The sequence below is a fragment of the Geotrypetes seraphini genome, chromosome 1, assembly GCF_902459505.1.
Source record: "Geotrypetes seraphini chromosome 1, aGeoSer1.1, whole genome shotgun sequence".
Classification (NCBI taxonomy): domain Eukaryota; kingdom Metazoa; phylum Chordata; class Amphibia; order Gymnophiona; family Dermophiidae; genus Geotrypetes; species Geotrypetes seraphini.
Window position 1 is genome coordinate 506,436,614 of NC_047084.1, and position 15,520 is coordinate 506,452,133.

General features: G+C 40.5%; 1 protein-coding gene across 5 annotated transcripts in view; it reads right to left on the bottom strand.

The window, feature by feature from the left end:
- The window catches only part of FANCC (FA complementation group C), a 344,396-nt gene that overhangs the window by 157,799 nt on the left and 171,077 nt on the right, over positions 1–15,520 (bottom strand). The window lies entirely within an intron of this gene.

Here is a 15,520-nt window from a genome sequence, read left to right on the forward strand (position 1 = left end):
TCAACGTGGATAAGTCCAAGGTGATGCATGTCAGTAACAAAAATCATATGCACGAATACAGGATGGCCGGAGCTATACTCGGAGAGAGCCCCCAGGAAAGAGACTTGGGAGTACTTGTAGACAAGTCAGTGAAACCGTCCGCACAATGTATGGCGGCGGCGAAAAGGGCAAACAGAATGCTAGGAATGATTAAGAAGGGGATCTCAAACAGATCTGAGAAGGTTATCATGCCGTTATACTGGGCCATGGCATGCTCCCATCTGGAATACTGTGTACAACACTGGTTGCCGTACATAAAAAAGGACATAGTACTACTCGAAAGGGTCCAGAGAAGAGCGACAAAAATGGTTAAGGGATTGGGGGAGTTGCCACACAATGAGAAGCTAGAGAAACTGGGCCTCTTCTCTCTTGAGAAGAGAAGACTGAGAAGGGACATGATCGAAACATTCAAGATATTGAAGGGAATTGACTAAGTAGAGAAAGAGAGGCTGTTCACCCTCCCCAAGATGATGAGAATGAGAGGGCACTCTCTAAAGTTAGAAGGGGATAGATTCCGTACAAATGTAAGGAAGTTCTTCACCCAGAGTGGTAGACATCTGGAACGCTCTTCCGGATGCTGTTATAAGGGAAAGCACCCTTCAGGGATTCAAGACAAGGTTGGATAAGTTCCTACTGGAACAGAACATACGCAAGTAAGGCTATACTCAAATAGGGCACTGGTCTTTGACCTAAGGCCGCCGTGTGAGCGGACTACTGGGCACGATGGACCACTGGTCTGACCCAGCAGTGGCAATTCTTATGTTCAATAAATCACTTCAGTATAATTAAGCAGAAGTGTTCACCCGAGATGATATCTTTTGCTAAAACTCTGGCTCTAAGGCACAGAATTTTTTCTGTTATTTGTTTATGGGCCGATACCATATGATAAAAGCTTTTACCATACGTCTGGTTTGGAGTTTTTGGTAGTGAGAGATTATGAATTTAGTTATGAATCCACCAATGGATTAGTTATGAATCTGGAAGTAGTACTTGCTACTTTTGTCACTACTCGATTTGGTGGACCCCTGGTGCTTGTTTCATCCCACAGAAAGGCAATACACACACCTCTCCAGGGCGCATAATACTTTGCCAAATTTAGATTACATATTTGTATGGTGGTTCCTATTCATGAGTGTTGCATCAGCTGAAATTGGCCCTGGGGAGGTGCTGGATCACTTAGAAGCCTATTCATTCTATAGGTTAATTGGTAGGGGGATTCCTATTATACCTAGCACAAAATTAAAATTTTATTCAATATCTAATGACAAAATGGATATCCTTTATGTTTCATAATCAATCACACATGGATCAATCCTCTTTATTTTGGAACACAGCTAAAGTAGTAATGTGGTGGGATACAACTGCATATGTTAGCAAAATAAGTAGTTAGCATCAAGTATTTTGCATTTGGAAGCACAGATGAAAGAATTGTATTGAAAAAGGCTTACATTAAATGTTCCTCTTTGAAAGCAAAAGAAACAACACTGTTCACACAAACAGCTTTGAACACACTGCTACATGAATGAATATCTAGGCACTTATTACATTGGAAGCACAAGTATTATTGCTTTGGCAAGAAGGGAAGCTTCTAGCTCAAGTGGTGAAGACTGGGGGTGTCTCCACTGTTCCCTCTCTGAGAAACTCTAAAGGTATAGCCACAAATCAAAGTGATGAGACTGAAACTTGATAAAACTATGGGTGGATTAAACTTTCTGATTTCCTACACTACCATCAGGCTTTTATAATGAGGCATGGTTCTCAACGGCTCATTGATCATCCTATGTCTAACCTTCCTACTTGGCTACAACTGGAAAAATGTCTGCACGGAAGCAATTGCCTTGCTTTTGCCCTATCCTCCCCTCTAAAACCATATGATAAAAGTCAACCAATTTATTACTCTAACCTGGTTGTGCTAAGGGCCTATGATAATCTGACGGAAATCAAGTGGCATGAGTCTTGGATATTGCTATGGCATGACGATTGCATAAAGATACAGGATGGAATTCTTAACTGGAAATTGTGGCAGAATTGTGGGATCTGGTCTCTTCAGGACTTAATTAAGAACTCTCAATGGACCTCCTTCGTTGATTTACAAGCTCAATATAGTCTACCTCACCACCAACACTTTCGCTGGCTACAATTAACACTGCTTGTCTGCTATCTTTCCAGATGTTGGGATGTTAAAAGATACTCCAGATCTACTACCGCAGATATCTCTAATCAATAATAACAAAAAAGGGATTGCCTCTCGATGGTATACTATTATGCGTAAGCTCGACACTTCTTCATTATCCACCATGATGAACGCTTGGCACGAAGACTTGGGTCTTTCGATGGAAGATGTGGACTGGCAGGATGTCTGGACTAGCATGTTCAGAGCTTCTCGCTCAGCCAGTGTGCTTCAGTCTATGTTCTTCCTTCTATATAGAACTCACTGGACTCCAGTAAAGGTTTCTAAACTTCCTGATGGTCTTTCTCCTACATGCTGGTCATGTAAATCTCAGGAGAGAACACTAATGCATATGATATATGAATGCTCACACCTATCTGTCTACTGGAGTAATGTTTGGGAAACCATCTCCTCTATTCTAGATATACAAGAACCCATAAATCCGTGCAGTATTGCGGACTCCATCATGGACTCCACCATTTGTTGCCTGAACATAATGCTAGATTACTTCACAATCCTGCTATTTTTAGCCCTCAAAATCATACTACACTGCTGCAAGGATCTCTCCCAGACGAATTATAACATAGGGTGGAACACAGTATGCCTTACAGTGAAATATGAAAGTGTGATAGCAGAAAACCACAGATCCATGTTCTCCTATATGAAGATTTGGAGTCTGGTCAATACCTTTTGTAATACCGGATGATGGCATTCAGTTATTGAGTCACAGATTGTTGTATTACATAGATAATATTGTATGAAACCCTAATTTGTATCTTGCCTCATTAATATCTCTTTTTTTCTGTACTCATTGTATATTAAAATCAATAAATCTTTGAACTTAAAAAAAAAGTGATGAGATAGTGCAGATCTTATTAGTCTATTTTCAAACTTATAAGCTAATGGAGATATGCCATGAGAATCTGACATTACCTCCTATTTACAATGGGCTGGACTAACTCCTTTGTCTTCTGAAGCCCTAGAAGCATTGAATAAACCCTTACAGGCTAAGGAGCTTCAGAGGGCTATACAGAACCTGAGGAGTTTTATGCACCGGGGCCAGATGGTTTTCTGTGGAATTTTTTTTATTAATAATGTAAGTGTGGGTAATCGGCTCTTTAGTTTCCTATTTTACTCCAATACATACACTTGGTCATCCGCTGGATTTGTCAGATTCTTACAGACTGATCTCCCTACTACTACTATTTATCACTTATATAGTGCTGAAAGGCTTATACAGCGCTGTACATTTTGACATTTAATAGACAGTCCCTGCTTGGAAGAGCTAACAATCTAACTTGGACAAACAGACATGACATATAGGGTTGAGGATGCAGAATCCATGGTGAGAGGAGCTAGGAGTTGAAAGCAGTCTTGAAGAGGTGGGCTTTTAACTTGGACTTAAACACTGCCAGAGACTGAGCCCGCCGTAAGGATTTGGACAGTTTGTTCCAGGCATACGGCACAGCAAGATAGAAGCAATGGAGTCTGGAGTTGGCAGAGGAGGAGAAAAGCACAGACAGGAAGGACCCACAAGTTGAACGGAGCTCGTGGGGGGGGACATAGGTGGAGATAAGTAAAGAGAGATAGTGAGGGGCAGCTGAGTGAATACATCTGTAGGTCAGCAAGAGGAGTCTGAACTGTATTCGGAAACATATCGGAAGCCAATGAAGTGATTTTAGGACAGGGGTAGCATGAGCATAATGGCTCTCATGGAATATGAGTTGTGCAGTTAAATTCTGGATGTATTAGTAATTAGTGAATGTTTATATTCAACAGTGTGTTTGAACCCTATTAAAACTTGAATACATTCTTTAGGAGGATTTCCCTCAATGCTCCTCAAAGTCTATCTATTTTTATACTTGTACAGGTTAGTCCGGCGATAGATTTGTAAGAGAGATCACTTTTCAGCTAAAATAACTCCTTATTTATACAAGGAAATTCTGACGTTCCTCCAGGTCAAGATTCCAGACCCTTTCAAAGATGGAGTCAGAAAGGCATTAAGGGGTAAATTCTCTATAGTACGTCTAAACTTAGTCATGCTTTAGACGTCCAGAAAGCGCAAGTGTCAATCAACGGTACTTAGGCGTTTGGTAGACGTCTGTACAGACGCTGAGCGCAAGATAAATGCGACTTTCTGAAACGTCATCTAGACGTCTCCAAATGTCCGTGCTTAGACGCCAGATACACGTCTGTACCATGTTTTTTTAATATAAGTATATATAAAGAAGTACTCTTTACTGATTTATTATCAGTCATTCAGCATTATAAGCTTTCACATAATTAACCCAAAGTATAGGATGATGAAAAGGATAATCAAAACACAGTATACCATTTTATAAACTATATATTTTCTGTAATATATTAGTTTTAGTGGGAGTTGATCTGATGAATGTTAAGGTGTGTATCTGTTTATTCTCTTTTTAAGTGCTGAGAAATGAAGTAATGTGTGCAATAATGATATGTGTTTGCTGTTCTTTCTTTGCTTTCAAAAAAGAGCCGATTGCAGTGCTGTTTGTTGAGAAAAATTATATTATTGTTTGGGCAGAAATGTAGTTTGTTATCCATGCAATATAATGTGTTCTATTGATATGGTGTCATTAAATTTATTAGGACAGAGAAATGAAAATTACCTATTCAAACTCACTAATGGAATTTATTGTTGCAAAAGCACCAAGGACGTCTAACTCGCGGTCTAAAGGGGAGCCGGAATTTAAGAAAGTTGAAACCACATTGAAATGAAACAAAATCCATGTTAGACCAGCGTTTCTTACGCCTACATTATAGACGATATTTAGACGCGGTATGCCGCCTAAGTAGCGTCTAACTAGTGCCTGCCCATCACCACGCCCATGTCACGCCCACGGCACGCCCACGTCTACATATATAGACTCGACTATGCTTTCATCAGACGTCTATCCTACGCCTATCTTTTTTGTACGTCTACCTGACGTCTAGCTACGTCTAACTCTCAATTAACGCTCATTAAGACCCTTAACTCCGTAATTATTCAATTACTTCAGACATTTAAAGCACGCCTAAGTTTAGACGTATTATAGAGAATTTACCCCTAAATGTCTGTTTTATGTGGTCACTGATGAGAGAAAGATAAAACCTTTTACAGATATGAAGCAGGAATTTTCACTTTTGGCAGAGATATATTTGCTTATATGCAACTGCCCCAATATATTTCCAGTTTGCCTTGGGAAGATTTAAGTGAAGATGATTAGGACACCTTATCTGTAGCCTACACAATGGGCTCACAACTGAAAGTTCCTCTATCATACCATTATAAATTTCTTCAGGAGATGACCATGGATATCGATTATGCAAGACTTATTTCATCTTGGAATACAGATTTATAAATGCCAATCAGAGGTTCTCAGATGCAAACATTTGTGAAGTAAGAAAAGTTATAGAGCATGTTCTTCATAACTTCATTTTACACTACTGTATATATTTCTCCTTGGAAAGCGAACCGTGCAGGATTAACTACTTCTGGTGATTGCCCCAAGTGCCAACATTTTCGATCTCCGCACATCATATGCTTTGGATCAGACAGTGAGCTGGTGATTCAACCTCTAAAGCGATGCTGAGCAGGGTTCCCTTCAGAAGACAGATGCTGTTTGGGAAGGGCCTACATGATCTCATGGCCAGTGTACAAGATCACTGGCCCATATCTTTATCAGACAGCAGATCCCAAGCAGCTAGAGGTCAGAGTCAAGGGACATTTCATGGATCCCGTTGCTCTCACTAGTATTCCACAGAAGCCTCTAGCCAGTCTTTTAGGGTTTCAGCCAGAAATTCTACAGAAACCGGAGGAACCAAGGTTCAGGTTCCCACTCCGCTGTGCCAGCCAAAAATCCACAATGATGCCAGCTTCAAGCCACTCTTCTGAAGATTGGAGGTTGGCTTCCGGACTATCTGGAGGTTTGGGAATGGATAATCTCTGACCACTGGGTCCTGGAGATGATCAGAGAGGGTTACAAGATAGAGTTCGTGTATCCGCTTTCCTACTGGTTTGTATTTTTACTGACAGGCTGGCCAGAGAAAGCAAAAAGGAGCAACATTATGAAAGTTATTAGATATTCAAGCCATAGAATCAGTTCCTCTAGAAGACTTGGGCTCTGATAGATACTCCATATATTTTGTTGTGCCAAAGAGAGGCTCAGAAGAGTAGAAGCCCATCTTGGATCTCAAACATGTCAATGCGGTCCTGAGAATTCCTAGGTGTCAGATGGAGAGTCTTAGCATCCATCTCAAAGGGAATCCAGAGGGGAAACGCCCCATTTCTCTGAACCCCGCTGACACATACATTATTATGGGAGATTTCAATTATCCCGGGATAGACTGGAGCCATGGAGCTTCAAAATGTTCCAAGGAAACGGAGTTCCTGGAGGCTGTGCGGGACTGCTTCTTGGAGCAGCTCGTTAGGGAACCAATGAGAGGGACAGCTATACTGGATTTAATCCTCAGCGGGCTGAAAGGACCTGCACAAGAAGTGGAAGTAGTAGGACCATTAGGAAACAGTGATCACAACATGATCCGATTCAAAGTGGAAATAGAAATGCCAAAGGGGAAGAGGACCATTGCAACAGCATTCAACTTCAAGAAAGGGAACTATGACGCCATGAGGCAAATGGTAAAGAGAAAACTCAAGCACAGCTCCAGAAAAACACAGACGGTGGAGCAAGCTTGGACCTTATTCAAGGATACGGTAAACGAGGTGCAAAACTTGTTTATACCCAGATTTAGAAAAGGGAGCAAAGGGAATCAAACAAAAGACCCGGCTTGGTTAACCAACGAAGTTAAAAATGTGATAGGAAACAAGAAAAAATCTTTCAAGAAATGGAAAAAAGATAAAACTGAGGAAAACTGGAAAGAGCACAGGAAACATCACAGAGAATGTCACCGTGTGGTCAGAGCAGCGAAAAAAGAGTATGAGGAGAGACTTGCCAAGGAGGCACGGAACTTTAAACCATTTTTTTGATATGTGAAGGGAAAACAACCAGCGAGGGAGGAAGTGGGACCCCTGGATGAGGGAGACAGGAAGGGAGTGGTAAAAGAGGAAAAGGAGGTGGCGGACCGATTAAACAAGTTCTTCTCGTCAGTCTTCACGAAAGAGGACACATCCAACATGCCGAATCCAGAAAAAACCTTCAAGGGGGACCAAGAGGAAAAACTATTGTCAATAGAGGTGAGCCTCGAAGACGTACGCAAACAGATAGATAGATTATAAACAGACAAATCACCGGGACCGGATGGAATCCACCCGAGAATACTGAAGGAGCTCAGAGATGAAATAGCAGAGTTACTACTAAAGGATCTGCAACCTATCTTTGAAAACAGGGGTAATCCTGGAGGACTGGAGGATAGCGAATGTTACACCTATCTTCAAAAAGGGATCCAGAGGCGACCCGGGGAACTACAGACCAGTGAGCTTAACCTCAGTTCCAGGGAAGATGGCTGAATCTTTAATCAAAGACAGCATCGATGAGCATGTGGAGAGAAATAATCTGATGAGAACCAGCCAGCATGGTTTCTGTAAAGGAAGATCTTGCCAAACGAACCTACTGTGCTTCTTCGAGAGGATAAACAAATAATTGGACCATGGTGACCCCATAGACATCATATATCTGGACTTCCAAAAAGCCTTCGACAAGGTACCCCATGAGCGCCTGCTAAGAAAACTGTGGAACCACGGAGTGGAAGGAGACATGCACAGATGGATCTGTAAATTGGCTGAAGGACAGGAGGCAGAGGGTGGGAGTAAAGGGACACTACACGGAATGGGAAGCAGTTACGAGCGGTGTCCCGCAGGGGTCAGTGCTTGGACCACTGCTGTTCAATATATTCATTAATGACCTAGAAGCAGGGACGAAGTGCGAGGTTATAAAATTTGCGGACGACACAAAACTCTCCAGCAGGGTTAGAACTGTTGAGGAATGTAAAGAGCTACAAAGGGACCTGAACAAACTGAGTGAATGGGCGAATAAATGGCAAATGTGCTTCAATGTAGAGAAATGCAAAGTCTTGCACATAGGGAAAGGAAACCCGATGTACAACTATAGCATGAGGGGGATGGTATTGGGCAAAAGCAACCTAGAAAAGGACTCGGGGGTTCTGGTGGACCAAACAATGAAGCCGGGGGCACAATGCACAGCGGCCTCAAAGAAGGCGAACAGAATGCTGGGCATTATCAAAAAAGGAATCACTACCTGAACCAAAGAAGTTATCTTGCCGTTATATCGGGCGATGGTGCGCCCTCATCTGGAGTACTGCGTTCAATACTGGTCGCCGTACCTTAAGAAAGATATGGCGACACTTGAGAGAGTCCAAAGAAGAGCAACAAAAATGATAAAGGGCATGGAAAACCTTCCATATGCCGAGAGGCTGGAGAAACTGGAGCTCTTTTCCCTGGAACAACGGAGACTTAGAGGGGACATGATAGAAACTTACAAGATCATAAAAGGTATAGAGAGGGTAGAGAGGGACAGATTCTTCAGACTGGCAGGGGAAACAAGAACAAGAGGGCACTCAAGAAAATTGAACAAATTTTCAACAAATTGAACAGATTCAGAACAAACGCTAGGAAGTTCTTCTTCACTCAGAGGGTGGTGGATGCCTGGAATGCACTTCCAGAGGAGGTGGTGGAGCAGAGTACGATTTTGGGTTTCAAGAAGGGGTTGGACAGGTTCCTGAAGGAAAAGGGGATTGAGGGATATAAATAGAGGGGGTACTATACAGGTCAAAATGTCTTCAAAAGAGGATCATTTGCAGGTCACTGACCTGGGGGGCCGCCGCGAGAGCAGACTGCTGGGCACGATGGACCTGTGGTCTGACTCGGCAGAGGCGATGCTTATGTTCTTATTACATCTTTAAAGTCTAACCTAAAAACAAGCTCCTCAGTTCCTGTTACCATTACAATCCCTCCTGGTAGATTTGTATGCTATTGACCACCCAGAGGGGTGGGCTATTTGCCTTCTCTCTGCCTCTTTCACACCTGTTGAACTGTGGTTCAACAGCTGTGAACAGGGGGTAATAACCGTGATAGCTGCCGTTAGCGCAATCCAAAAGTAGCAGATTCATTAATAGCACAGGAAAACCATTGCAACATGTCACACCCTTAGAACACCTCATGATAGCCTAAATACTTTAGACCATATAAAATCGCTGTATTATGAGATTGCTTTGCGAGAGAGAGAGAGAGAAAAAAAAAGTATCACAGATAAATTTTTGTTTTTGATCGCAAGAAGAAGCTGTGTTAAGAGGGGTGTTCCCGTAATACTTGCTAGCAATTAATGTCTGCACATTTTTCTAAGAGCTGCAGCCTTTCATGTTACAGTGAGTCATTGTCTGTTGTATTGTGTCATACGTCAAATTCAATGTTTTTGGAAATACGAGTGGATTTCCATTTATGAGTGCTCAATATAATTAACAATATAAAAGAGAAACTATTCTCCTTTACTTACCATAATAGTTTTAAACTTCTAGCAGCCCTTTCGTCTCTGCCTTTTCTTGGCACTTATAAAAAGAAATGAGTTACTTCTTCTTTTTCTGTTTCTCTGACACACACAGGATTACTTCCCGGTTTTAACACAATATAGTCAGCGTTTAGTTTTATTTAAAAACCTTTTCTAATAAACTACTGAAGAAAGTATCTAATCCTACTGACTGAAATTTGGAATATTGTAGTTAGGTCTTTTTACTGATTGAAATTCAGAATATTGTGTTTAGGTTTATGAGTGAGAGTCTTTTTCAACGTGCCATAGCACCGAAGTGAAAGTAGCTAACTTCTGCTTTTCACCTCCTATGTCGCAGACGGAAAGAAAAGTCCTCCCAAGCTGAGTTTTTGAGTGTTTCAACAGAAAGACATACTACTATACTGTTAACCCATTATGTGTTGTTCACTTCTTGTTAGAAAAATTGTCTGCCTAGCTTTAAGCAATATTATTTTGTTTATATTTTATTTATATGTTAATATGTCTAAATCTGTAGCTTTGACATTCTTTTGCTTAGGTCAGATTCCTTGTTATGTTTTGATAAAGTTTTACATCATATGCCACTGTAACTATAATTCCTTTAGGTTGTCAGGTATAATTTAACTAGTATATTAGGACTTAACTTATTTGAATTAAAGCAGATAAATTTTTTGCCTTAATTGGCATGTTTAGTGCTGTACCTATCCTATTAGTAATATTACTCAGGTAAACAAATTAAAGGATATATATATTATAGATATTTCTTCCTTGCTGCCATGTCAGATGATGCTGTTTGTTACATGTGAATTTTTTTAGATGAAAGGTTTTTGGTGTTATAGTTGCACTTCTACTATTAGTGATTTATTTGCACTACTATGAACTGATGCTAGTTATCAAAGATGCTACTTGAAATATCATCGCTGAGAATTTCCATCCATATGAGATTCAGATGATGGACGAGCCCCATTGGAAGGACCTTGCTCCCAGAGAAGGAATCTGATAAGTGCCTAGGAAACCCTAAAGACTTACCAGCGAAGACTTCTTGACTGTTGCTACAAAGGACAGGACGACTTTTATGACCTTGAACTTCTACAGCTTTAATTGTACACTCGTTGATTTGCACTTTAACTCTTTTATGGACTTATGCAGTATTATTATATATATTTTCATGTGTTTGTAATTATTTATAACAACAGCCCTATTGCAAGATTCATGTGTTTTGCTTGATTGTGACTTTTATGCATGTTCATCATGTTTTGACTCCCATAATCGCTCCCTGGTTATTTTCCATTTCATTTGGATTCTTTCCATCCCCTTTCTTGCTGCTAAGCTGAGGAAAAGTGCAGTGAAGAAAAATTAACGAGCCCAGCTGAAGGTTGATGACTTAAGAAGATTTGATGTGGTTACCTGGACTTCCACCCTGGCCTAAGAGCATAACCTGATGGCATTAGGACCCAGCCGAGTCTGCACTGATCCCAGCTATTTTGGAAGGGCATGGAAATAATCTAACTTGTTAATTTATCCCTTTTTGATATAGTATACTCATGACAGGATGAAGCCATAAAAGAAAGGTATATTAAAATGTTAGCTACCCATATTTACTGTGAACTTACTCCATATGCCACAGATCCTGAACACCGGATCAGATTATGAACCCCTGCAGATGCTTAGTTGCCCGAACTATCTCAAATGTTGAAATATACCTACAATAATGCTTCTGCGGATCAGGATATTGAACAAACTGTAAATTAATAATCTATCACCATTATTCTTTTCTAGTAACAGTTGCATATAGGATTGCTGAGTTATACTGTGACACATGCCTCTATAGTATATTTGGGGTTGAGTTAGTTTATTTGTCCTCTTAATCCATATCAAGCCCAATTATTGAGTATCTGGGCCTTATGCCTGTGCTCCATGACCAAGTACCAGCATGACCTTCAACCACATCCTGACCTTGGGATTTCAAAGCCTTCTCAGCTTTCGAAGAGGGGAATGAGGAAGGAAATGGGAGAGAAAGTCCTCTAGAGCATTAGAGGTGAAGACCCCTAAGAATCCCCAATATAACAGAAACAGGCCAAACACAGTTAAAGACATAAAATGACTGCTGAAAAGACTAAAATGGTTAAACACACACTCTGACCAGAAGCTGTCAGCTCTGCAGAGGCTGTCAACTCCGGAAAGCACACTTCTGCTTTTTCTGAGAAGAGCAAGGTCAAACAGAAGGCAAAGCTGGCAATTCTTGTGAAAAAGCAACCCTCCGCCCAAGTCAAGATGGCCAGCGGTTAAAAGCAGCACAAGAAAAGGGAGGTGAAACTTAAGAAAACTGACCACAGAGCTAAAAGCTGTTAGGCCCAGGTGTTCAAAAGAGGAACTTGGTATATTAACAAGACATTTACGGGGAAATAGAATAGATATAGTGAAAAAGGCGTAACACGCAGTATCACTCATTATGCTAACAAATCAATAGATTAACAAGTGGAATAATGAATATGATTAACCAATGAAAATGTGAAATGAAACATGCACCAATGTAGGCCAGAGCTGTCAGAAACATAAAAGAAAGCTCGTTGGACCATAGTTTTAGAACTCATCTGAAGTTCTTCATCAGTCTGGCCAGCCTGGTGTATGCTCTATTACTCTGTATGCTGTATGATTTATTCCTGTAAGCTGTTACTGACTTATTATTAAATTTATATTATTTGAACCAGCATAACGAGTGTCGAGTGGTCTGTCAGTGAAGGCCGCTAACAGCCGGCTCTTCAAGCACTGGAGCCAGGAAAGTTTCTGGCTGCCTTAGATTTATTGGAAGCTTACCTTCACATCTCCATCGTTTTGGAACACAGGACATTCCTCAGATTCCATGTGCTGAAGAATCATTATCAGTTCTTGTGCAATAGGACTAGCAATCTTGACCATTGGGTTAAACCATCATTAGTTGCAAGGGTTACATAGAAACAGAAACATGATGGCAGATAAAGGCCAAATGGCCCATCCAGTCTGCCCATCCGCAGTAACCATTATCTCTTCCTTTCTCTAAGAGATCCTAGGTGCCTATCCCAGGTTTTCTTGAAATCATACACAGTTTCTGTCTCCAGAGTCTTATATATGGGCATCAATACCTCCTTTTTCCTACTGGCCATACCCCTCCCTATGCACCCTAGAATCCTTCTAGCTTTATCCGTCAACTGTTCAACCTGTTTGGCCACCTTAAGATAATCACATACAATCATACCTAAGTCCCGCTCTTCTGTCGTGCACATAAGTTCTTTACCCTCTAAACTGTACCGTTCCTTCGGGTTTTTGAAGCCCAAATGCTTGACATTGCATTTCTTAGCATTAAATTTTAGCTGCCAAATTTCAGACTATTCTTCAAGCTTCGCCAGGTCTTTCTTCATATTATTCACACCTGGGTGTCTACTCTATTGCAGATTTTGATATCATCCGCAAAGAGGCAAATTTTACCTGACAGCCCTTCAGCAATATCATTTATAAAAATGTTTAAAAAGAACAGGCCCAAGAACAGAACCTTGAGGCACACCACTGGTAACATCCCTTTCCTCAGAGCAATCTCCATTGATCACTACCCTCTGTCGCCTTCCACTCAACCAGTTCTTGACCCAGCCCGTCAATTCAAGAGGGACCATATCCTCTCTGCGGTCCTGTAGATCCAAGCATATGATGTGTGGAGATTGAAAATGCTGAGACTTTCCTCATGACTCTGATTATATCATTGAGTGCATCCGCTATGTAGTCTATTCTCACAAGCACAAGCTGAGATAGGAGTTCTACTGACATCTTCTACGGTATGCTCGCGAGCACGTATGGACAACCCTACGGTTCAGCATAACATCTTTATTGTACTAGAATTTGAGTTTACAGTTATACTGTTTGTGCTTTGAATAAAAAAGAATGAAACATAAATCAGAAGTGGAAGGGAGAATGAAGAGCAAAGAGTTATTTTCACAGATTAGAGGTGAGGGTTCTTTCTCAGTTGCAGCCTTGGTGTGAAAGGGGCATGAGTTTGATATTTATATGAGCTACGGTAGAGAGTAGGAGAGAAGAGGAAGCAAGACAATGCTTCAAGTGTACCAGGTATGTTAGAATGTTGAGTCTATGACCCGAAATATAGCTATGTGATACAGGATTACATGTTAGGAGTCACCGCTCAGGAAAAGGATATATGTGTCATCGTTGAAAAAACGTTGAAGCCCTCGGCTAAGAAAGCAAATAGAATGTTAGGAATTATCAGGAAAAGAATTGAAAACAAAGATGAAAATGTTATGCCTAGCCACACCTCAAGTACTGTGTGCAGTTCTGGTTGCCGTATCTCAAAAAGATACAGAAAAGAGATGAGACAACTTCCTTATGAAGAAAGGCTAAAGCGGCTAAGGCTCTTCAGTCTGAAGAAGAGACGGCTCAGGGGAGATATGATAGAGGTCTATAAAATACTGAGTAGGTGGAACGAGCAGATGTGAATTGCTTGTTTAATCTTTCCAAAAATGTAAGGTTAGGGAGCATGCGATGAAACTACTAAGTAGCAGAATTAAAACAAACTGGAGAAAATATTTCTTCACTCAACAGGTAACTAAACTCTGGATTTCATTGCCAGAGAATGTAGTTAAAGCAGTTAGCTTAGCAGGGTTTAACAAAAGTTTGGACAATTTCCTAAAAGAAAAGTCCGTAAGCCATTATTAAGAAATCCACTGCTTATTCCTAGGATCAGCAGCATAAAATCTGTTTTACTCCTTGGGATCTGAGTTGGACACTGTTGGAAACAGGATACTGGGCTTGATGGACCTTCGGTCTATCCCAGTATGGCAGCTCTTATGTTATGTTGATGTTTCTATTGTCACCCTGCTCTGGCTACTCTTCCACCATTCCTGTTGCTACTGCTGATTCCTCAAATCATGAAATTGGATAGAAGATACTCAAAGAAAGGAAATAACAGTAAAGGGGTAAATGATTGATTAGAGGGAACAGAAGGATAACAGAAAGATGGGGAGACAAAATGAAAGGGTGAGTATATGTTAACTATGGGAAAGAGCATACATCTGCTATTTAATTTTGGTTCTTATCTGGGATTGTTATATATTTTTGAGTATTAAAATTTGGTTATGTTGGATAAAAGTTTGAGAAGTACTGCCCTGGGGAAAGGGAATCTTTGCTGTTCTTCAAAAGTGAAACCTAGTGTCCAATCTTAAGCATCATGTTAGTTGGTTTCTGGAGGGAATTGGCCCAAAGGCTTTCCCTGTATCAGTTTAGTTGAGTAGGGAGGGGAAAACACAAGAGTAATTAATTATGAATGAAGATTCATGGCAATGCAGCCCAGAAGCAGGTTTTTATTTATTTATTTATTCATTCATTCATTCATTTATGCAAAATTATTTATATGTTGTCAATTTATAAATGCAAAATATCTTAGGCTACATATGACATAATTAGATAAAAATATAAAAACAAAATACTAAATGAAACCATATCAAAATACAGAGAAATATAATAATCCAAAAAAGTTAAAAAAAAAAAAAAAAAAGTTGGATGCTCAAAGGAACAGGAAAAAATCAACAGCCTGAAAAAAAGTAGCTGAGTTAAATATTTATTTATGTACATATGATAGAAACCTTCAAGATCCTGAAGGGTATAGAAAAAGTAGACAGGGACAGATTTTTCAGATTACGGGGAACCACAAGTACAAGGGGGCACTCAGAAAAATTAAAAGGAGACAGGTTTAAAACAAATGCCAGAAAGTTCTTTTTCACCCAGAGGGTGGTGGACACATGGAACGCGCTTCCGGAGGCTGTGATAGGCCGGAGCACGTTACAAGGCT